This window comes from Rhipicephalus microplus, chromosome 6 (genome assembly GCF_043290135.1).
Source record: "Rhipicephalus microplus isolate Deutch F79 chromosome 6, USDA_Rmic, whole genome shotgun sequence".
NCBI classification, from domain to species: domain Eukaryota; kingdom Metazoa; phylum Arthropoda; class Arachnida; order Ixodida; family Ixodidae; genus Rhipicephalus; species Rhipicephalus microplus.
Window position 1 is genome coordinate 85,194,015 of NC_134705.1, and position 26,831 is coordinate 85,220,845.

The 26,831-nt window shown below is 56.2% G+C and overlaps 5 pseudogenes; 2 read left to right on the top strand and 3 right to left on the bottom strand.

Annotated features, from left to right (window-relative positions):
- The first annotated feature begins 1,235 nt into the window (after positions 1-1,235).
- LOC142766434 (U2 spliceosomal RNA) lies at positions 1,236-1,416 on the top strand (annotated as a pseudogene).
- Positions 1,417-8,268: 6,852 nt separating this feature from the next.
- LOC142766384 (U2 spliceosomal RNA) lies at positions 8,269-8,476 on the top strand (annotated as a pseudogene).
- A 3,223-nt stretch (positions 8,477-11,699) lies between these two features.
- On the bottom strand, positions 11,700-11,878 carry LOC142766368 (U2 spliceosomal RNA; annotated as a pseudogene).
- A 7,882-nt stretch (positions 11,879-19,760) lies between these two features.
- Positions 19,761-19,939, bottom strand: LOC142766369 (U2 spliceosomal RNA; annotated as a pseudogene).
- A 2,811-nt stretch (positions 19,940-22,750) lies between these two features.
- LOC142766412 (U2 spliceosomal RNA) lies at positions 22,751-22,925 on the bottom strand (annotated as a pseudogene).
- Between the last annotated feature and the right edge of the window lie 3,906 nt (positions 22,926-26,831).

Here is a 26,831-nt window from a genome sequence, read left to right on the forward strand (position 1 = left end):
ACTGCAGGGATCCCTCTTGCGGCGGAGCTCAGCGACATCTGCCGAGTGGACGGGGCCTTCAAGCTCCTGTCGTCGACTGATCTGGAGGTCCGGGAGCGAGCGAGGGAGGAGCTCAACCGGGTGGTGTCGAGGCGGCTGAGGCGACCGGCAGACACGGACGACACCGAGGCCTACCTCTCAGGCGAAACGGAGGGCGACTTCCGGCAGACTGCGACCCAGCTGCGGTCTGTCTGGACGGAGGCACGCAAAGCCTCCCGTCGCCTGTCCGTCGCCTGGGAGCTACTGGACCAGGGCGCCCGCATCACCTGCGGAGAGGCCACGGTGTCAGCGCGGAACCGGAACAAGCTGATCAAGATCCTTCGGGCCATCCTCAACCAGGACCGGGACCGTTCTCTCCAGGAGAAGCCGTCCCAGGGCAAGGCGATGGCGTGTGTAGCGGCGGACCCCGCCAGTTTCCACTTCATGAGGTCCGGCCGCTACACTCGCTTCAAGGAGTGGCGCTTCATTCATCGAGCCCGGCTGAATCTCCTCCCCCTGAACGGCACAAGAACGTGGGTGCCCGCAGCTGACAAGAGGTGCCGACGCTGCGGGTACGGGGAGGAGACCCTGCCGCACGTCCTCTGCCACTGCATGCGGCAGAGCCGGGCCATGACAGAGCGCCACAACGCCATCGTTGCGCGCCTCAAGAAGGCGGCCCTGGAGCGGTTCACCGTCATCGGGGAGAACCAGCAGGTCGGCGTCCCCGGCTTGCGACCCGACCTCGTCCTGGCCCGTGGTGAGGAAGCCCTGATCCTGGACGTCTGCTGTCCCTTCGACAACCGTATGCAGGCGTTCCAGGAGGCTCGGAGGGTCAAGGAGGAGAAGTACGCCCCTCTACAGCGTCATCTCCTCCAGCGGTTCCAGCGCGTCTCCGTCGACGCCATCGTCGTAGGCTGCCTCGGCTCGTGGGATCCGGCCAACGATCGTGTCTGCCGCAGGTTCTGCTCCAGGAGCTACCTGCGCACCATGAAAAGACTTTGCGTCTCAGACACGATCGCTGCCTCTACGGACATTTATCGTGGCCATATAGGCGTTTTGTAAATAGTTTTTTATTCGAGAAGCGATACCGCGTTTTTTATTGTTATACGCTTTTATTCATACTAACACCACTAACTCTTTTTTAGCCTTTTTGTTACCTGATTTTATTATATACACCTTTTATTACCGTTTCTTGTTCTGTTATATAACCATGTATGATGTTTGTGTACTAAGCATAATAAAAATTCTGTTCTTATCAGCTTAATATCTGATACGGATCCTATTTGGATCCAAGATATTAAACTTATTTTTGTGATGCGGCGGAGTGCTTGAAGCTTGCTTCACCTCCGCCACGGGTTGGCCCGGTATTGCACTACCTCCGGGATCGGCCCACTCACCCCCTGCGGGGTGAGTTCGACAATAAATTCAATGATAGAAGGAGTGTTCGGATTTACCCATGATACCGGGGTAAACGGCTTGGGTGCGTCGAGTGTCCGAGACGGTGGCGGCACGCCGCCCCGGCTGACGCGGTATTCGCGTGCAGGGAGTGCGCTAGCTGTGTTTACACTTACGATTGCTCTGGGAAAATAAATGTTTCCGTGTGTATTTCATATATGGAGGGTCTCTTTTATTTTGTTATGTTCACACGTACATACTCAAGTTTCTTATTTTTTTTAACGTTCCTACTCATATTAATAAAACTATTGAGGAAATTATCATTACTGTTTCGGAGGAAAGCTAGAAGTGTGTATACGATGTGTATGCATGTGCGATGTGTATGTATGTATGTGTGTAGAAGTGTGTATGTATGTGCCAAGCTATTTCCGCTTTTCGAATTCACCCGTTTCGCAACGAAAAATAAAAAAAGCCTCTAGAAAATGGGGTTTGGTTGGTGTTTCTGTTTACAGTTGCAGTGGCAAGCGAAGGCATTTTTATTTCACATCTTCACGCGGCGTCTGAACCTGAAGACGCGTGCTCTCGCCACGTCTACGCATCTACACTATTCCCCATCACAAATTAAAATCGCAAAGAACGCCACAGGACCCACTCCGCACACACCTGCTGTACGGTGGAGCGGCAAAGCCCCGATGTGCTTTTCCTATGTCCACTGACCTTTGGGGTTTGACGTCCCAAAACCACCATATGATTATGGGAAAATTTCGACCACCTGGGGTTCTTTCACGTGCACCCTAATCTGAGCACAGGGAAATGCAGCCGCCGCGGCCGGGATTCGATCCCACCACCTGCGGGTCAGCAGCCGAGTACCTTACGGCCATCAGACCACCACGGCGGGCATCGCCTTGTTGATCAAACACTTCATTTCTGAACACCATCTCATACCAGCTCATCCACCGTTGGCTCTCGTTAATTACAACGAACATCCTCGCACGCTCACCTCAATGGAATTGCCAGTTGCTGGAAGTTCCAAGAAAATTGCGCACTAGACGTTCGGACGCACCACGCACGTACCTGAAGCGACGTGGACCCCAGGACGCGTGAGATCACGCCCCGGGCGCGCTTTGCCTCCGTACCCACTCGTCACTCCTCACAGCTTCACTAAGCCGAGTATGTAGAAGTCGAAGAAGCAGAACAACAAACCAGCCAATCCCCCACAGTGGGTGTGAGCCACAAGTGAAGGTCAACAAAAACAAGCAACACCAGCGAGCGCAGTGACGAAGCTATCGTAATGGGGCGAAATAATCCACGAATATGGCTGCACGTTGACGCACGGTCGCATTTGTGCAACCACCCGTGTCTCCCGAAGACCGTCTGTCGCGCGTCTTCGACGAAAAGCGCAGGCGAGTACTTCTCCACTGATTTCCGCGACCACTTCACGACCGCCTTCGGCCGCCTCATGTCCGTCCGGCACGATCGACGGAGCGCCGCACCAGCGCCTCGTACACGCCACCATAGCACTCCTACCCCTCGGAATCAGCAAAACTCGGACGTTTTCGACCACGACAGACAGAACCTGCCGGCCCGTTGAACGCTTGAACGACATCGCAGCGTCAAGTCGCACACTCACGTTCCGTCACCCTCTGCCACATGATCCTTCATTCACCGGCTTCACAACCCACGCGGTAGACGTTTCGCACGCATTCCCGGGTCTGCCTTTCACGGCAGGACCTTCGTCGACCTCGGTGCGGTGTTCCGCCACGTCGGAACTTGCAAGGCATATGTTGAGCGTGCTGAAGCAGCCAAAGGCACCACCTTTTTGCCGATGATTGTGGGCGTCGTTGCAGAGGCGTTGCTTGGGCAGCCGGCGTAGAAGCCATGTTGGATGGGTGACGTATTCACATTTTGCACATTCATTTTTTTTTTTTTTTTTTCCTTCCTTCCAGACTTTGGTGCTCGAGTTGGACATGTACACTATGCATCAGTTTTTAAAACAAATGCTGTAGCATCCCTCGCGACATGCCTGATAATGTTCGCCAGCAAGCATTTGGTGTGACGTCATGGGCGCATAGAGAGTACGCATGCAAGCAAGCACGCGTGGCTTCGACCTCTGGGAAAAAGAAGGTTTCAGTTTTAACATGTTTGTAAGCGAAACTAGAAACTTCAAGCGGACTGGGGATAAAAGCAATGCCGTGAAGCCAGCGCTGCCGCTGTCGGTGCACAATGCTGGTTGTGCATGGGTGGACGTCGGAATTGCTTTGCTACTGTTTGCCCGGCTTTTGGCCAGAACTAAGTACGAGGTGTGAAAGAATGGATTTTAATTACGTGCTAATGAATTGCATCGCTTCTCGGCCTTTTGGCTAAGATCAAAGTGTAGTCGTGTGGCTTGACCGCCCTGCACTTTCGATCTTCGTGGAAGCAACCGGAACCCGCCCGGTTACAGCGGCGTCTTTATCCCTTCCCTCACCCAGCCCTATCCACGGCTACCACTGCTCTTGGGTGCCTGCTGCCTGCTGTTGCTGCCCGGATTGCTGCCTGCCTGCCTGGTGTTTCGCTGCCATCACCGCCTGGTCCTGCTCGCCTGGTTTCGGCGCTCGCTTCGCCGCCTGCTGCCTGGGTCCGCTCTCCTCCTCGCCGCCTGCCCAGCGGCGCTTGCTCGTCGCTGGCCTCGCCGCCCGCTCCGCTGCTTGCTCCCGCCTGCTGCCTGCTCGCCGCCTGCCCGCTCGCCGCCTGCCTAGCGGCGCTTGCTCGCCGCTACCGCCCGGGGCCGCCTGCTTGCCCCCTGCTCCCGCCTGCTGCTCCGGCGCCTCGCCAGCTATGTGGTCGCCCTGCTGGCCTCCCTGCCGCTGCTCCCGGAGACTCTCCCTGACCAGCGGTGGTCGCCGCGTCCCATGAGGTCGTCCTGATCTTCTGGCCGCCCCGCTTAGCGGGGCCGCTGGAACATGGCCTCTGGGGGCAACCCTGCTCCCGACGACAGCGAGGACGATGGCGACCCTCCCGTCCAGGAGCGCCAGCCTGAGCGTGAGGATACCACCCTCACGCTCTTCTTTCCACTCCCGGCGACGTTTCTATGCTGCGAGGAGGGCTGCGCGACCGCCTACAACCCAGAAGTGTGGACGTCGCGCCGCCAGTCGCTGCAGCGGCACCTCGAAGGGGAGCATGGCGTGCGCATAACCCGGACGGTATACAACTGCACCATTTGCGGCGCTACGCTGGGGAAACGGCCGACAACGCACGGCTGCCTGGTGAACCTTCCAGCTGCTGCCCCTCCCCCCCCTCACCGGCACCAGTGCCCGACCTGCTCGAGCTCCTTCACGTCAAGGAAGGGGCTCTACAATCATGAGCAACGGCACCGTAGGGAGGAGGCACTTTTGGCCCGGCAGAACGCTACTGCCGGTCCACCACCAGCAGCCGCTGTGGCCGGTCCTTCAGGAGAGTCCTGCCGTGCAGGGGACACCAGGACGCCACCTCATCAGCCTCCACCTGGACCGGCTACACCCCCACATCCCCCCCTTTTGTCGGCGGTTTCCCCCACGCAGGCTGAAGGCGAGCTGACGGCGGACCAATGCCCCCCTGCCCCAAGCACCGTGACCGGGCCTCCCTCACAGGAGGTCACATCTGCTCCTATGGATGGAGATAGGGCCCTGGGGGAGCTTCCACTCGGAGCGACGCCCGACTCTGCGGACGACGACGGCACGGAGAGCGCGCCTGTACACCAGGCGGACAATACGGGTGACGACCAGCCGGGTGATGACTCCAACCAGGCAGTACCGGCAGGCGATGACGTCAGCTCCTCGGAGGAGTACGCCAGCCCAGCTGTGGACGACACCGAGGAGCCAGCTAACCAGCAGATGGGGCGCGTCGTCGAGTTGTCGGCGCCTACCGAGCAGGCGACGACACTCGCAAACAACTTTGGCGAAGCGGGGCGAGAACCCGCCGAACCGACAGCGCCCCATGGTGACGTCACCGGCAGCAACTACGGTACACAGGACGAGGCAGCTGACACCCTGGGGCCCGAGAGTGCCTGGTTCCTGGCGGAGGTGACGGCAGAGCTACGAGACCTTGGCCGGAGCCCTGTGTCGGAGGAGCAATGGGCGCGGTTCGAGCCCATCTTGGACCACGCTGAGGCAGCCATCGTTGACCATCTTCGGCTGCCCTGTCGGGGCTCACGCCAAACACCACCTCGGCGTGAGATAAACCCCGACAATGCTTCTCTCATACAGGGACTTTACAGGAGAAACCGGCGACGGGCTGTCCGCCTCATCGCGGAGGGCCCGTCCGAGCTCTGCCCCATCAACCCAGGCACCCTTCAAGGCCACTTCACTGAACTCTGGGCCCCGGTAGCCGTGGACACAACGCTCCTCAGGTCACGAGCCCCCACAACAGAGGAGATGGACACGTGCCCCTTCCTGCCAGACGAAGTCGCAGCCAAGCTCCGAAGGTGCGAAAGCACAGCTCCTGGGGAGGACCGTCTGACCTACCACCACTGGAGGCAGGTGGATCCTGACGGGCGGTTCCTGGCGGCGGTGTTCAACATCTGTCTCTTACACCGCCGCACACCCCAGAGCTGGAAATCATCGAGGACGATCCTGATTTACAAGAAAGGCGACCGCGAGGATCCTACAAACTGGCGACCCATTGCCCTTGGTCGAACGATCGCCAAACTGTATGCCGGGTGTCTCACGACCCGGCTGCAGCGGTGGTTGGGCGACCATGCGGTCTTGTCCAGGTGTCAGAAGGGCTTCCTGCCGTACGATGGGGTGTTTGAACACAACTTCGTGCTGCAGGGACGCCTGGATGACGCCAGGACAAAAGGTGGGGAGCTGTGCGTAGGTTTCCTCGACTACGCCAATGCCTTTGGCTCGGTCGCCCATCAGGCCCTCGTTGAGGCTGTCCGCGGCGCCGGCGCAGGGGAGACCTTCGCGGAGATCGTGGAGGAGCTCTACCGCGCCAACACCACCTGCGTCGTGGCAGCAGCTGGCACCACGGAGCCTATCCCCATCAGAGCTGGCCTGAGGCAGGGATGTCCACTGAGCGGCCTGCTATTCAACTTGGTGGTGGATCCAGTCATCAGGGCAGTGCAGGGAGGCGATAAGCAGCACAACATCCTTGCTTACGCCGATGATCTGACTCTGCTCGCTGCGGACCCCACCACCTTGCAGCGCCGTCTCAACGTCGTGACAGCCCTCTCGGACCGGCTGGGACTGCGACTCAAGCCCGCCAAGTGCCGCACCCTCCACCTATCCGGGCGCTATCCGGTGGGCACACGGCCCACCACTTTCACCGTTGGAGGCGTCCCGGTTCCGGCACTGGCGGACTACGAGGGGCATCGTTTCCTGGGGCGACCTGTGGGCTTTCGGGTCCTCCCGGACCAAACGACCGTCGACGAGGCCATCCACCTGGGCAGGAAGCTACTCTCCTCAATGCTCACCCCGTGGCAGAGGCTGGATGCAATTAAAACTTTTTTATATCCAGCTCTCAACTTCGCCATGCGGGTGGGCCTCGCCAGCAAGGGAGAGTGGCAGCGTCTGGATGACGAGCTCCGCCCCCTCATCAAGAAGACCCTGTACATTCCGGCCAGAGCATCTAACGACTACGTGTACGGGAGCGCACGGGCCGGCACTGCAGGGATCCCTTTGGCGGCGGAGCTGAGTGACATCTGCCGGGTGGACGGGGCCTTCAAGCTCCTGACGTCGACGGACTCGGAGGTTCGGGAGCGGGCAAGAGAGGCGGTGCACCAGGTGGTCTCCAGGCGGCTCCGACGCGAAGCTGACGACGAGGACATCGAGGCCTACCTCTCGGGCGACACGGAGGGCGACTTCAGACAGACCCCATCTCAACTTCAGTCTGTCTGGACGGAGGCCCGCAAAGCCTCCCGTCGCCTAACTGTCGCCTGGGAGCTACAAGACCAGGGCGCCCGCATCACCTGCGGGGAGGCCACGGTGTCCGCGCGGAACCGGAACAAGCTGGTGAAAACTCTCCGGGCCATCCTCAGCCAGAAACGGGACCGTTCCCTCGAGGCGAAGCCAAACCAGGGCAAGGCGATGGCGTGTGTAGCGGCGGACCCCGCTAACTCACACTTCATGCGGACCGGCCGCTACACCAGGTTCAAGGAGTGGCGCTTCATTCATCGAGCCCGGCTTAATCTCCTCCCCCTTAACGGCACACGTACCTGGGTGCCTGCAGCTGATAAACGGTGCCGACGCTGCGGGTACAGGGAGGAGACGCTGCCGCACGTACTCTGCCATTGTATGCGGCAGAGCCGGGCAATGACGGAGCGCCACAACGCCATCGTCGCACGTATCAAGAAGGCTGCCCTGGGAAGGTTCACCGTCATCGGGGAGAACCAACAGGTCGGACTTCCCGGCCTGCGACCTGACCTGGTCCTGGCACGAGGCGAGGAAGCCTTGATCCTGGACGTCTGCTGCCCTTTCGACAACAGACTGCAGGCGTTCCAGGAAGCCCGGAGGCTTAAGGAGGAGAAGTACGCCCCCTTACAGCGACATCTCCTCCGACGGTTCCAGCGCGTTTCCGTCGAAGCCATCGTCGTCGGCTGCCTGGGGTCGTGGGATCCGGCTAACGATCGTGTCACGCGCAGACTGTGTTCAAAGAACTATCTGCGGACAATGAAACGCTTGTGCGTCAGTGACACGATCGCGGCTTCCACGGACATTTACCGCCGCCACATCGGTGTACAGTGACATTGTATAGCCAAAGTTTTTAGAGTTGCGATTTTTTCATGTTTTTAGACTTATACACCTTTACAGTTTTACCGTTTTTAACTTATGTGTACTAACAGTTTTTAACCCTTTTGTTACCAGATTTTAACTTTTACACTTATATCAAGTTTTCTATTTAGTTTTTCCTAACCATTATGATGTTGTTGTGTCTGAAATATTGAATAAAAAAGTCTGTTCTTATCAGCTTAATATCTGATACGGATCCTATTTGGATCCAAGATATTAAACTTATTTTTGTGATGCGGCGGAGTGCTTGAAGCTTGCTTCACCTCCGCCACGGGTTGGCCCGGTATTGCACTACCTCCGGGATCGGCCCACTCACCCCCTGCGGGGTGAGTTCGACAATAAATTCAATGATAGAAGGAGTGTTCGGATTTACCCATGATACCGGGGTAAACGGCTTGGGTGCGTCGAGTGTCCGAGACGGTGGCGGCACGCCGCCCCGGCTGACGCGGTATTCGCGTGCAGGGAGTGCGCTAGCTGTGTTTACACTTACGATTGCTCTGGGAAAATAAATGTTTCCGTGTGTATTTCATATATGGAGGGTCTCTTTTATTTTGTTATGTTCACACGTACATACTCAAGTTTCTTATTTTTTTTAACGTTCCTACTCATATTAATAAAACTATTGAGGAAATTATCATTACTGTTTCGGAGGAAAGCTAGAAGTGTGTATACGATGTGTATGCATGTGCGATGTGTATGTATGTATGTGTGTAGAAGTGTGTATGTATGTGCCAAGCTATTTCCGCTTTTCGAATTCACCCGTTTCGCAACGAAAAATAAAAAAAGCCTCTAGAAAATGGGGTTTGGTTGGTGTTTCTGTTTACAGTTGCAGTGGCAAGCGAAGGCATTTTTATTTCACATCTTCACGCGGCGTCTGAACCTGAAGACGCGTGCTCTCGCCACGTCTACGCATCTACACTATTCCCCATCACAAATTAAAATCGCAAAGAACGCCACAGGACCCACTCCGCACACACCTGCTGTACGGTGGAGCGGCAAAGCCCCGATGTGCTTTTCCTATGTCCACTGACCTTTGGGGTTTGACGTCCCAAAACCACCATATGATTATGGGAAAATTTCGACCACCTGGGGTTCTTTCACGTGCACCCTAATCTGAGCACAGGGAAATGCAGCCGCCGCGGCCGGGATTCGATCCCACCACCTGCGGGTCAGCAGCCGAGTACCTTACGGCCATCAGACCACCACGGCGGGCATCGCCTTGTTGATCAAACACTTCATTTCTGAACACCATCTCATACCAGCTCATCCACCGTTGGCTCTCGTTAATTACAACGAACATCCTCGCACGCTCACCTCAATGGAATTGCCAGTTGCTGGAAGTTCCAAGAAAATTGCGCACTAGACGTTCGGACGCACCACGCACGTACCTGAAGCGACGTGGACCCCAGGACGCGTGAGATCACGCCCCGGGCGCGCTTTGCCTCCGTACCCACTCGTCACTCCTCACAGCTTCACTAAGCCGAGTATGTAGAAGTCGAAGAAGCAGAACAACAAACCAGCCAATCCCCCACAGTGGGTGTGAGCCACAAGTGAAGGTCAACAAAAACAAGCAACACCAGCGAGCGCAGTGACGAAGCTATCGTAATGGGGCGAAATAATCCACGAATATGGCTGCACGTTGACGCACGGTCGCATTTGTGCAACCACCCGTGTCTCCCGAAGACCGTCTGTCGCGCGTCTTCGACGAAAAGCGCAGGCGAGTACTTCTCCACTGATTTCCGCGACCACTTCACGACCGCCTTCGGCCGCCTCATGTCCGTCCGGCACGATCGACGGAGCGCCGCACCAGCGCCTCGTACACGCCACCATAGCACTCCTACCCCTCGGAATCAGCAAAACTCGGACGTTTTCGACCACGACAGACAGAACCTGCCGGCCCGTTGAACGCTTGAACGACATCGCAGCGTCAAGTCGCACACTCACGTTCCGTCACCCTCTGCCACATGATCCTTCATTCACCGGCTTCACAACCCACGCGGTAGACGTTTCGCACGCATTCCCGGGTCTGCCTTTCACGGCAGGACCTTCGTCGACCTCGGTGCGGTGTTCCGCCACGTCGGAACTTGCAAGGCATATGTTGAGCGTGCTGAAGCAGCCAAAGGCACCACCTTTTTGCCGATGATTGTGGGCGTCGTTGCAGAGGCGTTGCTTGGGCAGCCGGCGTAGAAGCCATGTTGGATGGGTGACGTATTCACATTTTGCACAGTCATTTTTTTTTTTTTTTCCTTCCTTCCAGACTTTGGTGCTCGAGTTGGACATGTACACTATGCATCAGTTTTTAAAACAAATGCTGTAGCATCCCTCGCGACATGCCTGATAATGTTCGCCAGCAAGCATTTGGTGTGACGTCATGGGCGCATAGAGAGTACGCATGCAAGCAAGCACGCGTGGCTTCGACCTCTGGGAAAAAGAAGGTTTCAGTTTTAACATGTTTGTAAGCGAAACTAGAAACTTCAAGCGGACTGGGGATAAAAGCAATGCCGTGAAGCCAGCGCTGCCGCTGTCGGTGCACAATGCTGGTTGTGCATGGGTGGACGTCGGAATTGCTTTGCTACTGTTTGCCCGGCTTTTGGCCAGAACTAAGTACGAGGTGTGAAAGAATGGATTTTAATTACGTGCTAATGAATTGCATCGCTTCTCGGCCTTTTGGCTAAGATCAAAGTGTCGAGTTAGCTGTTTTTTACGAGCCCTCGCGCGAGTCCCGGGGTCACGTCACGTCGGCGTCGGCCCCCGGGCCCTCTCGGAGTTCGAGCCCCAGAACCAGTGCAAGCCCTTCGCCGCCGCAGCCTCGTGCCCGCGGCTGCCACCCTTGGGTTTCGGGCCTTCCCGCCCGGAGACCCTCTACATGCCAGGTCGAGCCAGGCCCCCGGTCCGCCCCTGCTGCCCCGGAGCTCCTAGCGGCGACCCCTGCCATCACCAGACCCCAAGCGGCCCCCGCCTCAGCTGAGCCGCTGCCTACCAGTGTGCAGCTTGACTGCACGTCACGAGTCGTCCCAGAGCCTCGCCCCCCCCGGCGGCTTGCGGGATCCGCCCACCAGTATGGCCATGCCAGTTGAGCTCCCGGTGAGGGAGAATTGTTTCATGTTTTCCGCGCCCGAGGGCGATGTCTCTGTTGACGATCTGATTGATGCAGTAGAATTAACCGCTGGTGATGATAGTGTATTCGTGCTTCAGCACATGGGGGGCGCAAAGTTCCTTGTGTGTACTCGCAATGCTAGTCAGGCGACGAGCCTAATGGTGGCGGAGGGTTTCACGGTGAATGGGGTGAAGGTGCCGGTAGAGGCAGTCGGGCCGCCGGTAACGTACGTGAACGTCTACCGCTACCCGGCTTTCTTGTCTGATGAGGCCCTTAGTAATGCTCTTGCCCCTTTCGGCAAAATTAAGAGCATTTCCTTCGCCACCTTGGCGACTCGCCAGACTAAGCTAAATGGCGTGAGGCTAGTCGTTTACCCCGGTATCATGGGTAAATCCGAACACTCCTTCTATCATTGAATTTATTGTCGAACTCACCCCGCAGGGGGTGAGTGGGCCGATCCCGGAGGTAGTGCAATACCGGGCCAACCCGTGGCGGAGGTGAAGCAAGCTTCAAGCACTCCGCCGCATCACAAAAATAAGTTTAATATCTTGGATCCAAATAGGATCCGTATCAGATATTAAGCTGATAAGAACAGAGGTTTTCAAAAATGTTAGGAACATTTCTGACCGAAAAGGAAAAACTTGTTCTCATTTTTTGTTCCTTCAACCAGAAAGGAAGAAGGTGGTGTATCGTGAACTGTGTATAGAGAAGGTGAAAATAGGAAATAGCAGGGGAGAAAAAGTGAAAGGGGCGTGTGTCGTGTAGTATCACCTCTTATTTTTGCGATGTCTTTGGGAGGGTGACTTTGTCAGCACGTGGCCCAGCGAGTGACAGTCACTTTATGGCCACGTGTGCGCAGTACACTTCCCGAGAAGCTGCAATGGTCTCGCTCACTGCAAGCTTCTTAAGTAACCGGAGATATCTCCGGCTGCAGAGTTTTTTGAAAACTCTGTCATTTGCCGGGTCCCAGGAGCCAAGCATGCCGACGACGACTGCTTCGATCGTGACTCTCTGGTAGCGGCGGAGCAAGAAGTCCCGAACTGGTTCGTATTTTCGTTCCTTTTCCAGTCGGGCTGCCTCGAGTGCTTTGAGCCGGTTGTCAAAGGGGCAGGTCACGTCCACGATGATCGCCTCTTCCCCCCTGGCGAGAACGAGGTCGGGGCGAAGGTTGGTGGTACCAACCGCTCTGTTCTCATGCGTGACCGTGAACTTCTTGCTGGCGGCTTGTTTCACCCTCGCCACAATCTTGTTGTGACGACTGGTGTAGGCCATGCTGTGGCGCATGCAGTGACCCAGGACGTGTGGCAGCGTTTCCACTGCGTAACCGCACACACGGCACCGTTTGTCGGCGGAGGTGGTCCATGGGTTGGCTCCATTCACAGGTAGGAGGTTCAGGCGTGCCCTGTGAATGAAGCGCCAGTCGCAAAAGCGGGTGAATTTGCCGGAGCGCATGAAGTGGGAGCTGCTCGGGTCTGCGGCGACGCATTCCATTGCCTTCCCTTGATTGGGCATTTCTTGAAGGAAGCGATCGCGTGCCCGCATCATTCGGAAGCGCAGCGTTTTCACCACTTTTCGTCGTTTCTTTGACGTGAGAGTTTCCTCTCCGTCACACGTGATGCTGGTCCCCCCGTCCTCGAAAATTTCCCAGGTGACGTGTAGCCTGCGGGAAGCCTTCCGAGCCTCGGTCCAGACGGACTGCAGTTGTGTCGGCCGTGCCTGGAAAATGCCCTCCGTTTCGCCGCTGAGGTAGCAGGCGAGCTCCTCGTTGGTGGCCTGCCTGCGAATGCGCTTGGAGACAATTTTGGTTAGCGCTTCGAAGGCAAGTTCCCGGACCTCGAGATCGGCCGAGGTCAGAAGCTTGAAGGCGTTGTCCACGCGGCAGGCGTCACTTGTGTCTGCGGCGAGGGGGATTCCAGCTGCTCCGGCCGCTGCGCTGCCGTAGAGGTAGTTGTTTGCAGCGTTACCTGGAAGATAAAGAGTTTTCTTTATCAGGGGCCGGAGTGCGTCGTCTAGGCGGGCCCATTCCGCCTTGCCCACTTGTCCGCACCGCATGGCGAAGTTGAGTGCTGGAAAGACAAAAGTTTTCAGTGCATCAATTCGCTGCCATGGGGCAAGCATGGACTCGAGCAGGGTGCGGCCGACGGAGATTGCCTCATCGACCTTAGAGCGGTCTTGGAGAAGGCTGAACCCGACGGGGCGTCCTAGAAAAGATTGACTCTCGTAGTCACTGATGCGAGGGATCTCTTCTCCGTTGACGAAGAATTTCGTGTCCCTAGTGCCTACGGGAGTCCTACCAGAGAGGTGCAGGCTTCTGCACTTCTTGGGGTTCAGCCGAAGTCCCAGCTGGCCCGCGAGAGCCGCCACGACGTTGATGCGGTCCTGCAGTTTCTTGGGGCTGTCCGCCAAGGGGGTCAAATCATCGGCGTAAGCCAGCACATTGTGCTGCCTCTCACCTCCTTGGACCGCCCGAATGACTGGATCGAGCACCAAGTTGAAGAGCAGGCCGCTCAGTGGGCAGCCCTGTCTAATTCCGGCGGAGATTGTGACTGGGGCCGTTGTCCCAGCTTCGGCGACAATCCGGGTGGCGTTGTCTCGGTAGAGGTCTGCGATGATTGCGCAGAAGTCCTCTCCTGCACCTGCACCACGAAGAGAATCGATTAGTGCGTTGTGCGGAACTGAGCCAAATGCGTTGGCGAAGTCGAGAAAGGCCACGCAAAGGTCACCACCGCCGGCCCGCGCGGCGTCCAGGCGCTCCTGCAGCACGAAGTTGTGTTCAAACACGCCGTCGTGCGGCAGGAACCCCTTTTGACACCTCGAGAGCACGTCATGGTCACACACCCACTGCTGCATGCGGGAAGCTAGGCAACCCGCATACAGCTTGGAGATGGTGTTCCCAAGGGCAATGGGTCTCCAATTCGTGACCTCACTCGGATCACCCTTCTTGTGGATTAGGATGGTCCTCGTTTCCTTCCAGGCGTCGGGCACTTGCTTGAAATGGAGGCACACGTTGAATGCTGCGGATAGAAAGAGACCATCAGGATCATGTTCTTTCCAATGACGGTAGGTGATCCTGTCACTGCCGGGGGCCGTGTTTTCGCTTCTGCGAAGACGGGCCGCCACCTCGTCGCTGGTGAATCGGGCGAGGCAGATCTCTGTCATGTCGTCCGGGCGAGCCTTGTTAAGGAGCAGGTGGGTGTTCCCTTCCTTCGGCGCCCATGTTTCAGCAAAGTGTTGCTCCAGTTTGTCGAGCGGAATCTCGCAGAGTTTTGTTTCGCCCTGTACGATGACACGAACAGCCCGACGGCGGTTGCGACGATACAGGCTCTGTATCTGCTGGGCGTTGTTCGGGTTGGTCGGGACGCGGGGTTTTCCACCGGCAGGGTTGTCTGGAATTTTCGCCTCCCTCCTCACCGCCGATACGGCTTCCTCCAGGATGGAGAGGAAGTCGTCCCAGAGCTCAGCAGTGGCGGGCTCCCGAAGCAGTTGCCGGATTCGCTGGGTCTGCTCTGCGAGTACGCTTGTGTCGTCGATTGGCCCGGAGATGGTGATCTCGCCGGGGTTCACTGTCTGTGGGGCGGGGTCCTGTGACTCGCCGCCTGCGTCGTCTATCGAAAGTCCCTCGGGTGATGTTGGGGGTGTGGGGGAGTCGACGCTGTGGCTGACACTCCTGGCTGATGGACTTGGTTGAGGGTTCCCTTGTGCCGTGTCCAAGCTGTGCTGCGGTGCTCCTTGTTGACTGGTCCTCTGAGTAGCGCGGGCTGTGTCTGGATCCTGCTGGAGACGGGACGAAAACCATGACCCTTCTGGTGGTGACTCCTCCTCGCTGGTTGCTGATGGAATTGTCGCATCCCTGGAGCTCTGGCTTGGAGAGCAAGCTGTGCTGCCTAAGAGAGGAGGGAGAGGGGTAAGGGCCCGGTCCGGTGATGGTGGCCGGGAACGCCGTGGGTTGTCGTGGTCCGTGTCGCGGTGCGGTGACTCATGTTGCCTGGGACTCGGCGTGATGGAGGATGCATTTCCAACCTGTGAGAACAGAGAGGCACATGAAGACCTGCTCCTCGCTGTGGCGGCCTCGCTAGGCGTGGGCGATGGGGTGCCCGTAGTTGCCGAAACCCGGTCAGGGATTTCCTGCAAGTCACCTAGAAGGGGGGAGGAAGGTGTGAGTGCCAGCTCTGTTGGTGCTGGAGAGTCCGTCGTTGCGCTCAGTGTCGTGCTGTCCTCGCTTGGTGATGATCCCGTTGACGTCGTTGAGTTGGAGCTCTGTGACGATCGAAGGGTCATTGTCCGTGTGGCTTGGTTGCCGGCAGCAGCGCGGGGGGGTCGGCCAGTCGGAGTTGCAGTAGGTGCCGCCCTCGAAGTCCTTGAAGTCGTTGGTCCCTCGTTCATGTGCTGTGCTTCCTGTCTTTTGTGTTTGCGCATGTGGTTGTCCAGTCCCTTCCTTGTTGTCATGGTGGCAGGGCATTGTGGACACTTGTGCCTGTTGAGGTCGAGGGGCGACAGCTCGTGTCTGCCTCTTGCGATGCAGGAGTGGAGTGTGGGATGCAGCCCAAGGCCGGTCGTGGAGCATAGGGTACAGGTGTATGCCACCTTTACTTTGAGCTCATGCTCATCTAGTAGATGCCGTACCAAGCTTTGTCGCCTGCTTGTCCAGCTGATCCCGGAGTACCGTACCCCACATTTGTCTATGGGGCAGGTGAAGCTGTGTGGGATTGGGAAAAAGACATCAAGGGTCTGTCCCTCCTTGCCTAGCTGGGGTTGGTTTTGGGCATCTCGCGGCCTCGGTGCAGTGGGCGTCCCGGTCTCCCCTGTATTCGGGGGACCTACCTCCTCGGACATCACCTACTGGTGGGCGAACACTTGTAAAGAAAACAGGATTATCACGGCCGGATGTACATCATTGTGAGAACACTTAGGCATCTTGAGAAAAAACACTTCAATAAAAGACGGCACTGTACACTTGAATGAGAAGTAGAAAGATGGAGAGGAGATAGAGAAAGAAGAGAAGGAAAAAAAAAAAAGGGTGGGGGTGGGGGGTGATCGTCAACCCATGTTTAAGTGTAGCTGACGACCTAAGACGAAGGGGAAGAAAAGGAGGGAGTGTGTGACCTCCTCCCCCTAGTCGGGGGAGAAGAGAGAAGAGGGGTGCGCTCGCCGAGAGAGGAAGAGGAAGAAAAAGAAAATGAAGAGAGAAAAAAAAAACCACGGCGTGCGCACCAGTGAGAGTCGCGGGCTACCCGCTACATGGTGAGTGCAGCTGGCAGCCCCAAGAAGGCAGAGAGAGTACTGACCGCCTCAGCAGAGAGGAGGGTACCAGAAGGAATTAGTAAAGAAGACAGAGGAAAGAGAGCGAGTGAGAGAAGAGAAAAGAAAAAAAAAAGGGAAGGCAGGCGAACCCGGTTGAGCGTGCCCTCTACTGACACGTGTCACCAGAGGCGCTTCCGGAAAAAAAAAAAAAAAAGGAGCGTGCAAGAGTAGAGAGAAAGTCGCCTGGCTACATTGTTAGTGTAGCTGGCAACAGTGGGAGCGGGAGGGGAGCCTTAGCGCGGGCCACGTGGACGGAAAGTAGAAGAGAGGAAAAAAAAAAAGAGGGAGAGAAAAGTGAAGAAAGAGGAGAGAGCGGAGACGCTGCTTCCACGTGGTCACCAGCGGCGCTCGCTGGTGTCCAGAGTAGAGGCGCGCTCCGAAAGAAAAAAAAAAAAAAAGGCGTGCAAGGAAGGCTTGCGCTATCTTACATCACTTGGGCAGATGATGCAAGGGCCGCTGAGCCAACTAATACACAAGAAAAAGGGTGCTTTTCAGACGGGAAGCTGCCGGCAAGGCCGGTTGGAGCAGCCCGTCTCGCCGAGCACGAGAACCCACCCCCCCAAAGGGGGGCGGAAAAGACAGGCAAAAAAGAAGTGTTTTAAAGAACTAGCATCTCACCAATGACCAGAGCCAGAAATCCAGGGCAGCAGGAACCAAGTGTCAGCAGGGGGGTCCAAGAATCCGCAGGCAGTCGTTGCTGGTCGCTCGAACAAGCTAAGAAGGCATGCACACAACAACAACACAAGAAGAGACAGAGAAAGACACCGCACTAACCGGGCGGGTGGTCGATTGCTTCTACAAAGAGCAGGAGTAGGATGGACAAGCCAACACTACACTTTGATCTTAGCCAAAAGGCCGAGAAGCGATGCAATTCATTAGCACGTAATTAAAATCCATTCTTTCACACCTCGTACTTAGTTCTGGCCAAAAGCCGGGCAAACAGTAGCAAAGCAATTCCGACGTCCACCCATGCACAACCAGCATTGTGCACCGACAGCGGCAGCGCTGGCTTCACGGCATTGCTTTTATCCCCAGTCCGCTTGAAGTTTCTAGTTTCGCTTACAAACATGTTAAAACTGAAACCTTCTTTTTCCCAGAGGTCGAAGCCACGCGTGCTTGCTTGCATGCGTACTCTCTATGCGCCCATGACGTCACACCAAATGCTTGCTGGCGAACATTATCAGGCATGTCGCGAGGGATGCTACAGCATTTGTTTTAAAAACTGATGCATAGTGTACATGTCCAACTCGAGCACCAAAGTCTGGAAGGAAGGAAAAAAAAAAAAAAAAATGACTGTGCAAAATGTGAATACGTCACCCATCCAACATGGCTTCTACGCCGGCTGCCCAAGCAACGCCTCTGCAACGACGCCCACAATCATCGGCAAAAAGGTGGTGCCTTTGGCTGCTTCAGCACGCTCAACATATGCCTTGCAAGTTCCGACGTGGCGGAACACCGCACCGAGGTCGACGAAGGTCCTGCCGTGAAAGGCAGACCCGGGAATGCGTGCGAAACGTCTACCGCGTGGGTTGTGAAGCCGGTGAATGAAGGATCATGTGGCAGAGGGTGACGGAACGTGAGTGTGCGACTTGACGCTGCGATGTCGTTCAAGCGTTCAACGGGCCGGCAGGTTCTGTCTGTCGTGGTCGAAAACGTCCGAGTTTTGCTGATTCCGAGGGGTAGGAGTGCTATGGTGGCGTGTACGAGGCGCTGGTGCGGCGCTCCGTCGATCGTGCCGGACGGACATGAGGCGGCCGAAGGCGGTCGTGAAGTGGTCGCGGAAATCAGTGGAGAAGTACTCGCCTGCGCTTTTCGTCGAAGACGCGCGACAGACGGTCTTCGGGAGACACGGGTGGTTGCACAAATGCGACCGTGCGTCAACGTGCAGCCATATTCGTGGATTATTTCGCCCCATTACGATAGCTTCGTCACTGCGCTCGCTGGTGTTGCTTGTTTTTGTTGACCTTCACTTGTGGCTCACACCCACTGTGGGGGATTGGCTGGTTTGTTGTTCTGCTTCTTCGACTTCTACATACTCGGCTTAGTGAAGCTGTGAGGAGTGACGAGTGGGTACGGAGGCAAAGCGCGCCCGGGGCGTGATCTCACGCGTCCTGGGGTCCACGTCGCTTCAGGTACGTGCGTGGTGCGTCCGAACGTCTAGTGCGCAATTTTCTTGGAACTTCCAGCAACTGGCAATTCCATTGAGGTGAGCGTGCGAGGATGTTCGTTGTAATTAACGAGAGCCAACGGTGGATGAGCTGGTATGAGATGGTGTTCAGAAATGAAGTGTTTGATCAACAAGGCGATGCCCGCCGTGGTGGTCTGATGGCCGTAAGGTACTCGGCTGCTGACCCGCAGGTGGTGGGATCGAATCCCGGCCGCGGCGGCTGCATTTCCCTGTGCTCAGATTAGGGTGCACGTGAAAGAACCCCAGGTGGTCGAAATTTTCCCATAATCATATGGTGGTTTTGGGACGTCAAACCCCAAAGGTCAGTGGACATAGGAAAAGCACATCGGGGCTTTGCCGCTCCACCGTACAGCAGGTGTGTGCGGAGTGGGTCCTGTGGCGTTCTTTGCGATTTTAATTTGTGATGGGGAATAGTGTAGATGCGTAGACGTGGCGAGAGCACGCGTCTTCAGGTTCAGACGCCGCGTGAAGATGTGAAATAAAAATGCCTTCGCTTGCCACTGCAACTGTAAACAGAAACACCAACCAAACCCCATTTTCTAGAGGCTTTTTTTATTTTTCGTTGCGAAACGGGTGAATTCGAAAAGCGGAAATAGCTTGGCACATACATACACACTTCTACACACATACATACATACACATCGCACATGCATACACATCGTATACACACTTCTAGCTTTCCTCCGAAACAGTAATGATAATTTCCTCAATAGTTTTATTAATATGAGTAGGAACGTTAAAAAAAATAAGAAACTTGAGTATGTACGTGTGAACATAACAAAATAAAAGAGACCCTCCATATATGAAATACACACGGAAACATTTATTTTCCCAGAGCAATCGTAAGTGTAAACGCAGCTAGCGCACTCCCTGCACGCGAATACCGCGTCAGCCGGGGCGGCGTGCCGCCACCGTCTCGGACACTCGACGCACCCAAGCCGTTTACCCCGGTATCATGGGTAAATCCGAACACTCCTTCTATCATTGAATTTATTGTCGAACTCACCCCGCAGGGGGTGAGTGGGCCGATCCCGGAGGTAGTGCAATACCGGGCCAACCCGTGGCGGAGGTGAAGCAAGCTTCAAGCACTCCGCCGCATCACAAAAATAAGTTTAATATCTTGGATCCAAATAGGATCCGTATCAGATATTAAGCTGATAAGAACAGAGGTTTTCAAAAATGTTAGGAACATTTCTGACCGAAAAGGAAAAACTTGTTCTCATTTTTTGTTCCTTCAACCAGAAAGGAAGAAGGTGGTGTATCGTGAACTGTGTATAGAGAAGGTGAAAATAGGAAATAGCAGGGGAGAAAAAGTGAAAGGGGCGTGTGTCGTGTAGTATCACCTCTTATTTTTGCGATGTCTTTGGGAGGGTGACTTTGTCAGCACGTGGCCCAGCGAGTGACAGTCACTTTATGGCCACGTGTGCGCAGTACACTTCCCGAGAAGCTGCAATGGTCTCGCTCACTGCAAGCTTCTTAAGTAACCGGAGATATCTCCGGCTGCAGAGTTTTTTAAAAACTCTGTCATTTGCCGGGTCCCAGGAGCCAAGCATGCCGACGACGACTGCTTCGATCGTGACTCTCTGGTAGCGGCGGAGCAAGAAGTCCCGAACTGGTTCGTATTTTCGTTCCTTTTCCAGTCGGGCTGCCTCGAGTGCTTTGAGCCGGTTGTCAAAGGGGCAGGTCACGTCGACGATGATCGCCTCTTCCCCCCTGGCGAGAACGAGGTCGGGGCGAAGGTTGGTGGTACCAACCGCTCTGTTCTCATGCGTGACCGTGAACTTCTTGCTGGCGGCTTGTTTCACCCTCGCCACAATCTTGTTGTGACGACTGGTGTAGGCCATGCTGTGGCGCATGCAGTGACCCAGGACGTGTGGCAGCGTTTCCACTGCGTAACCGCACACACGGCACCGTTTGTCGGCGGAGGTGGTCCATGGGTTGGCTCCATTCACAGGTAGGAGGTTCAGGCGTGCCCTGTGAATGAAGCGCCAGTCGCAAAAGCGGGTGAATTTGCCGGAGCGCATGAAGTGGGAGCTGCTCGGGTCTGCGGCGACGCATTCCATTGCCTTCCCTTGATTGGGCATTTCTTGAAGGAAGCGATCGCGTGCCCGCATCATTCGGACACGCAGCGTTTTCACCACTTTTCGTCGTTTCTTTGACGTGAGAGTTTCCTCTCCGTCACACGTGATGCTGGTCCCCCCGTCCTCGAAGATTTCCCAGGTGACGTGTAGCCTGCGGGAAGCCTTCCGAGCCTCGGTCCAGACGGACTGCAGTTGTGTCGGCCGTGCCTGGAAAATGCCCTCCGTTTCGCCGCTGAGGTAGCAGGCGAGCTCCTCGTTGGTGGCCTGCCTGCGAATGCGCTTGGAGACAATTTTGGTTAGCGCTTCGAAGGCAAGTTCCCGGACCTCGAGATCGGCTGAGGTCAGAAGCTTGAAGGCGTTGTCCACGCGGCAGGCGTCACTTGTGTCTGCGGCGAGGGGGATTCCAGCTGCTCCGGCCGCTGCGCTGCCGTAGAGGTAGTTGTTTGCAGCGTTACCTGGAAGATAAAGAGTTTTCTTTATCAGGGGCCGGAGTGCGTCGTCTAGGCGGGCCCATTCCGCCTTGCCCACTTGTCCGCACCGCATGGCGAAGTTGAGTGCTGGAAAGACAAAAGTTTTCAGTGCATCAATTCGCTGCCATGGGGCAAGCATGGACTCGAGCAGGGTGCGGCCGACGGAGATCGCCTCATCGACCTTAGAGCGGTCTTGGAGAAGGCTGAACCCGACGGGGCGTCCTAGAAAAGATTGACTCTCGTAGTCACTGATGCGAGGGATCTCTTCTCCGTCGACGAAGAATTTCGTGTCCCTAGTGCCTACGGGAGTCCTACCAGAGAGGTGCAGGCTTCTGCACTTCTTGGGGTTCAGCCGAAGTCCCAGCTGGCCCGCGAGAGCCGCCACGACGTTGATGCGGTCCTGCAGTTTCTGCAGTCCTGCAGTTGATGCGGTCCTGCAACTGGCAATTCCATTGAGGTGAGCGTGCGAGGATGTTCGTTGTAATTAACGAGAGCCAACGGTGGATGAGCTGGTATGAGATGGTGTTCAGAAATGAAGTGTTTGATCAACAAGGCGATGCCCGCCGTGGTGGTCTGATGGCCGTAAGGTACTCGGCTGCTGACCCGCAGGTGGTGGGATCGAATCCCGGCCGCGGCGGCTGCATTTCCCTGTGCTCAGATTAGGGTGCACGTGAAAGAACCCCAGGTGGTCGAAATTTTCCCATAATCATATGGTGGTTTTGGGACGTCAAACCCCAAAGGTCAGTGGACATAGGAAAAGCACATCGGGGCTTTGCCGCTCCACCGTACAGCAGGTGTGTGCGGAGTGGGTCCTGTGGCGTTCTTTGCGATTTTAATTTGTGATGGGGAATAGTGTAGATGCGTAGACGTGGCGAGAGCACGCGTCTTCAGGTTCAGACGCCGCGTGAAGATGTGAAATAAAAATGCCTTCGCTTGCCACTGCAACTGTAAACAGAAACACCAACCAAACCCCATTTTCTAGAGGCTTTTTTTATTTTTCGTTGCGAAACGGGTGAATTCGAAAAGCGGAAATAGCTTGGCACATACATACACACTTCTACACACATACATACATACACATCGCACATGCATACACATCGTATACACACTTCTAGCTTTCCTCCGAAACAGTAATGATAATTTCCTCAATAGTTTTATTAATATGAGTAGGAACGTTAAAAAAAATAAGAAACTTGAGTATGTACGTGTGAACATAACAAAATAAAAGAGACCCTCCATATATGAAATACACACGGAAACATTTATTTTCCCAGAGCAATCGTAAGTGTAAACACAGCTAGCGCACTCCCTGCACGCGAATACCGCGTCAGCCGGGGCGGCGTGCCGCCACCGTCTCGGACACTCGACGCACCCAAGCCGTTTACCCCGGTATCATGGGTAAATCCGAACACTCCTTCTATCATTGAATTTATTGTCGAACTCACCCCGCAGGGGGTGAGTGGGCCGATCCCGGAGGTAGTGCAATACCGGGCCAACCCGTGGCGGAGGTGAAGCAAGCTTCAAGCACTCCGCCGCATCACAAAAATAAGTTTAATATCTTGGATCCAAATAGGATCCGTATCAGATATTAAGCTGATAAGAACAGAGTGAGGTTGTCAAAAGAGGCAGCACACAAGAGAGGAAGTAGAAGTCTCGGCCTTGCTGGCCCGATCAAAGGCCGCCCGGACCTCCGGGACCACCGGGCCTGACCAAGGGTGCGGCGCCCTACCGGCTGCCCCAGCGTCCACCCTTTCTCACCAAAGGGCTTGGCCAGTCGCCATGGCTTAGAGCCATGGTGGAGCTGCATTGGAGCAGGCCGGCAGAGCAGGGGCTGGGCTGCACGTCCACCCAGGGCCGGGGTACCCTGGGCTTAGTCGGGAAGGCCGCCTTGGGCGACCACCCGCCAGCTAAGCAAGCGACCCCAGAGCTTATAGCTCAATACAGCGGTGATAGCGGGGTGAGCCTTTTGCCCACCGCGGAGCGTCACTCCCCTGCTGCCGCACCCCGAAGAGAGGCCGCAAGTGGATCCCGCAGGCATAACACCTTCGCGGGTCCAAAGACCCCAGACAGTCCTGCTGGAGAGGCCAGGCGGTCAGGGGTGGGTTCAGACCCACGCCCTAACCTCAGGACAGGGGAAGAACGTATAAGTTGCGGTGCAACTGCCCAGTCAGCTCCCGAGGGAGCCCGGTTTGGATGCACCGCAAGCGTAAGAAGGAAGCGGGAAAAGAGAAGCGAGAGGAGAAAGAAAAGAAAGAGTGAAAAGGGTTGTCCCCCCTCAAGGGGGGGCATCCAACCCCGGCCCAAAGGCCAAAAATGTAGTCCCGAGAGGTAGGACTACACTTTGATCTTAGCCAAAAGGCCGAGAAGCCAAAAGTCGGTAGAGATCTTGGATCCAAATAGGATCCGTATCAGATATTAAGCTGATAAGAACAGAGGTTTTCAAAAATGTTAGGAACATTTCTGACCGAAAAGGAAAAACTTGTTCTCATTTTTTGTTCCTTCAACCAGAAAGGAAGAAGGTGGTGTATCGTGAACTGTGTATAGAGAAGGTGAAAATAGGAAATAGCAGGGGAGAAAAAGTGAAAGGGGCGTGTGTCGTGTAGTATCGCCTCTTATTTTTGCGATGTCTTTGGGAGGGTGACTTTGTCAGCACGTGGCCCAGCGAGTGACAGTCACTTTATGGCCACGTGTGCGCAGTACACTTCCCGAGAAGCTGCAATGGTCTCGCTCACTGCAAGCTTCTTAAGTAACCGGAGATATCTCCGGCTGCAGAGTTTTTTGAAAACTCTGTCATTTGCCGGGTCCCAGGAGCCAAGCATGCCGACGACGACTGCTTCGATCGTGACTCTCTGGTAGCGGCGGAGCAAGAAGTCCCGAACTGGTTCGTATTTTCGTTCCTTTTCCAGTCGGGCTGCCTCGAGTGCTTTGAGCCGGTTGTCAAAGGGGCAGGTCACGTCCACGATGATCGCCTCTTCCCCCCTGGCGAGAACGAGGTCGGGGCGAAGGTTGGTGGTACCAACCGCTCTGTTCTCATGCGTGACCGTGAACTTCTTGCTGGCGGCTTGTTTCACCCTCGCCACAATCTTGTTGTGACGACTGGTGTAGGCCATGCTGTGGCGCATGCAGTGACCCAGGACGTGTGGCAGCGTTTCCACTGCGTAACCGCACACACGGCACCGTTTGTCGGCGGAGGTGGTCCATGGGTTGGCTCCATTCACAGGTAGGAGGTTCAGGCGTGCCCTGTGAATGAAGCGCCAGTCGCAAAAGCGGGTGAATTTGCCGGAGCGCATGAAGTGGGAGCTGCTCGGGTCTGCGGCGACGCATTCCATTGCCTTCCCTTGATTGGGCATTTCTTGAAGGAAGCGATCGCGTGCCCGCATCATTCGGAAGCGCAGCGTTTTCACCACTTTTCGTCGTTTCTTTGACGTGAGAGTTTCCTCTCCGTCACACGTGATGCTGGTCCCCCCGTCCTCGAAAATTTCCCAGGTGACGTGTAGCCTGCGGGAAGCCTTCCGAGCCTCGGTCCAGACGGACTGCAGTTGTGTCGGCCGTGCCTGGAAAATGCCCTCCGTTTCGCCGCTGAGGTAGCAGGCGAGCTCCTCGTTGGTGGCCTGCCTGCGAATGCGCTTGGAGACAATTTTGGTTAGCGCTTCGAAGGCAAGTTCCCGGACCTCGAGATCGGCCGAGGTCAGAAGCTTGAAGGCGTTGTCCACGCGGCAGGCGTCACTTGTGTCTGCGGCGAGGGGGATTCCAGCTGCTCCGGCCGCTGCGCTGCCGTAGAGGTAGTTGTTTGCAGCGTTACCTGGAAGATAAAGAGTTTTCTTTATCAGGGGCCGGAGTGCGTCGTCTAGGCGGGCCCATTCCGCCTTGCCCACTTGTCCGCACCGCATGGCGAAGTTGAGTGCTGGAAAGACAAAAGTTTTCAGTGCATCAATTCGCTGCCATGGGGCAAGCATGGACTCGAGCAGGGTGCGGCCGACGGAGATCGCCTCATCGACCTTAGAGCGGTCTTGGAGAAGGCTGAACCCGACGGGGCGTCCTAGAAAAGATTGACTCTCGTAGTCACTGATGCGAGGGATCTCTTCTCCGTCGACGAAGAATTTCGTGTCCCTAGTGCCTACGGGAGTCCTACCAGAGAGGTGCAGGCTTCTGCACTTCTTGGGGTTCAGCCGAAGTCCCAGCTGGCCCGCGAGAGCCGCCACGACGTTGATGCGGTCCTGCAGTTTCTTGGGGCTGTCCGCCAAGGGGGTCAAATCATCGGCGTAAGCCAGCACATTGTGCTGCCTCTCACCTCCTTGGACCGCCCGAATGACTGGATCGAGCACCAAGTTGAAGAGCAGGCCGCTCAGTGGGCAGCCCTGTCTAATTCCGGCGGAGATTGTGACTGGGGCCGTTGTCCCAGCTTCGGCGACAATCCGGGTGGCGTTGTCTCGGTAGAGGTCTGCGATGATTGCGCAGAAGTCCTCTCCTGCACCTGCACCACGAAGAGAATCGATTAGTGCGTTGTGCGGAACTGAGCCAAATGCGTTGGCGAAGTCGAGAAAGGCCACGCAAAGGTCACCACCGCCGGCCCGCGCGGCGTCCAGGCGCTCCTGCAGCACGAAGTTGTGTTCAAACACGCCGTCGTGCGGCAGGAACCCCTTTTGACACCTCGAGAGCACGTCATGGTCACACACCCACTGCTGCATGCGGGAAGCTAGGCAACCCGCATACAGCTTGGAGATGGTGTTCCCAAGGGCAATGGGTCTCCAATTCGTGACCTCACTCGGATCACCCTTCTTGTGGATTAGGATGGTCCTCGTTTCCTTCCAGGCGTCGGGCACTTGCTTGAAATGGAGGCACACGTTGAATGCTGCGGATAGAAAGAGACCATCAGGATCATGTTCTTTCCAATGACGGTAGGTGATCCTGTCACTGCCGGGGGCCGTGTTTTCGCATCTGCGAAGACGGGCCGCCACCTCGTCGCTGGTGAATCGGCCGAGGCAGATCTCTGTCATGTCGTCCGGGCGAGCCTTGTTAAGGAGCAGGTGGGTGTTTCCTTCCTTCGGCGCCCATGTTTCAGCAAAGTGTTGCTCCAGTTTGTCGAGCGGAATCTCGCAGAGTTTTGTTTCGCCCTGTACGATGACACGAACAGCCCGACGGCGGTTGCGACGATACAGGCTCTGTATCTGCTGGGCGTTGTTCGGGTTGATCGGGACGCGGGGTTTTCCACCGGCAGGGTTGTCTGGAATTTTCGCCTCCCTCCTCACCGCCGATACGGCCTCCTCCAGGATGGAGAGGAAGTCGTCCCAGCGCTCAGCAGTGGCGGGCTCCCGAAGCAGTTGCCGGATTCGCTGGGTCTGCTCTGCGAGTACGCTTGTGTCGTCGATTGGCCCGGAGAGGGTGATCTCGCCGGGGTTCACTGTCTGTGGGGCGGGGTCCTGTGACTCGCCGCCTGCGTCGTCTATCGAAAGTCCCTCGGGTGACGTTGGGGGTGTGGGGGAGTCGACGCTGTGGCTGACACTCCTGGCTGATGGACTTGGTTGAGGGTTCCCT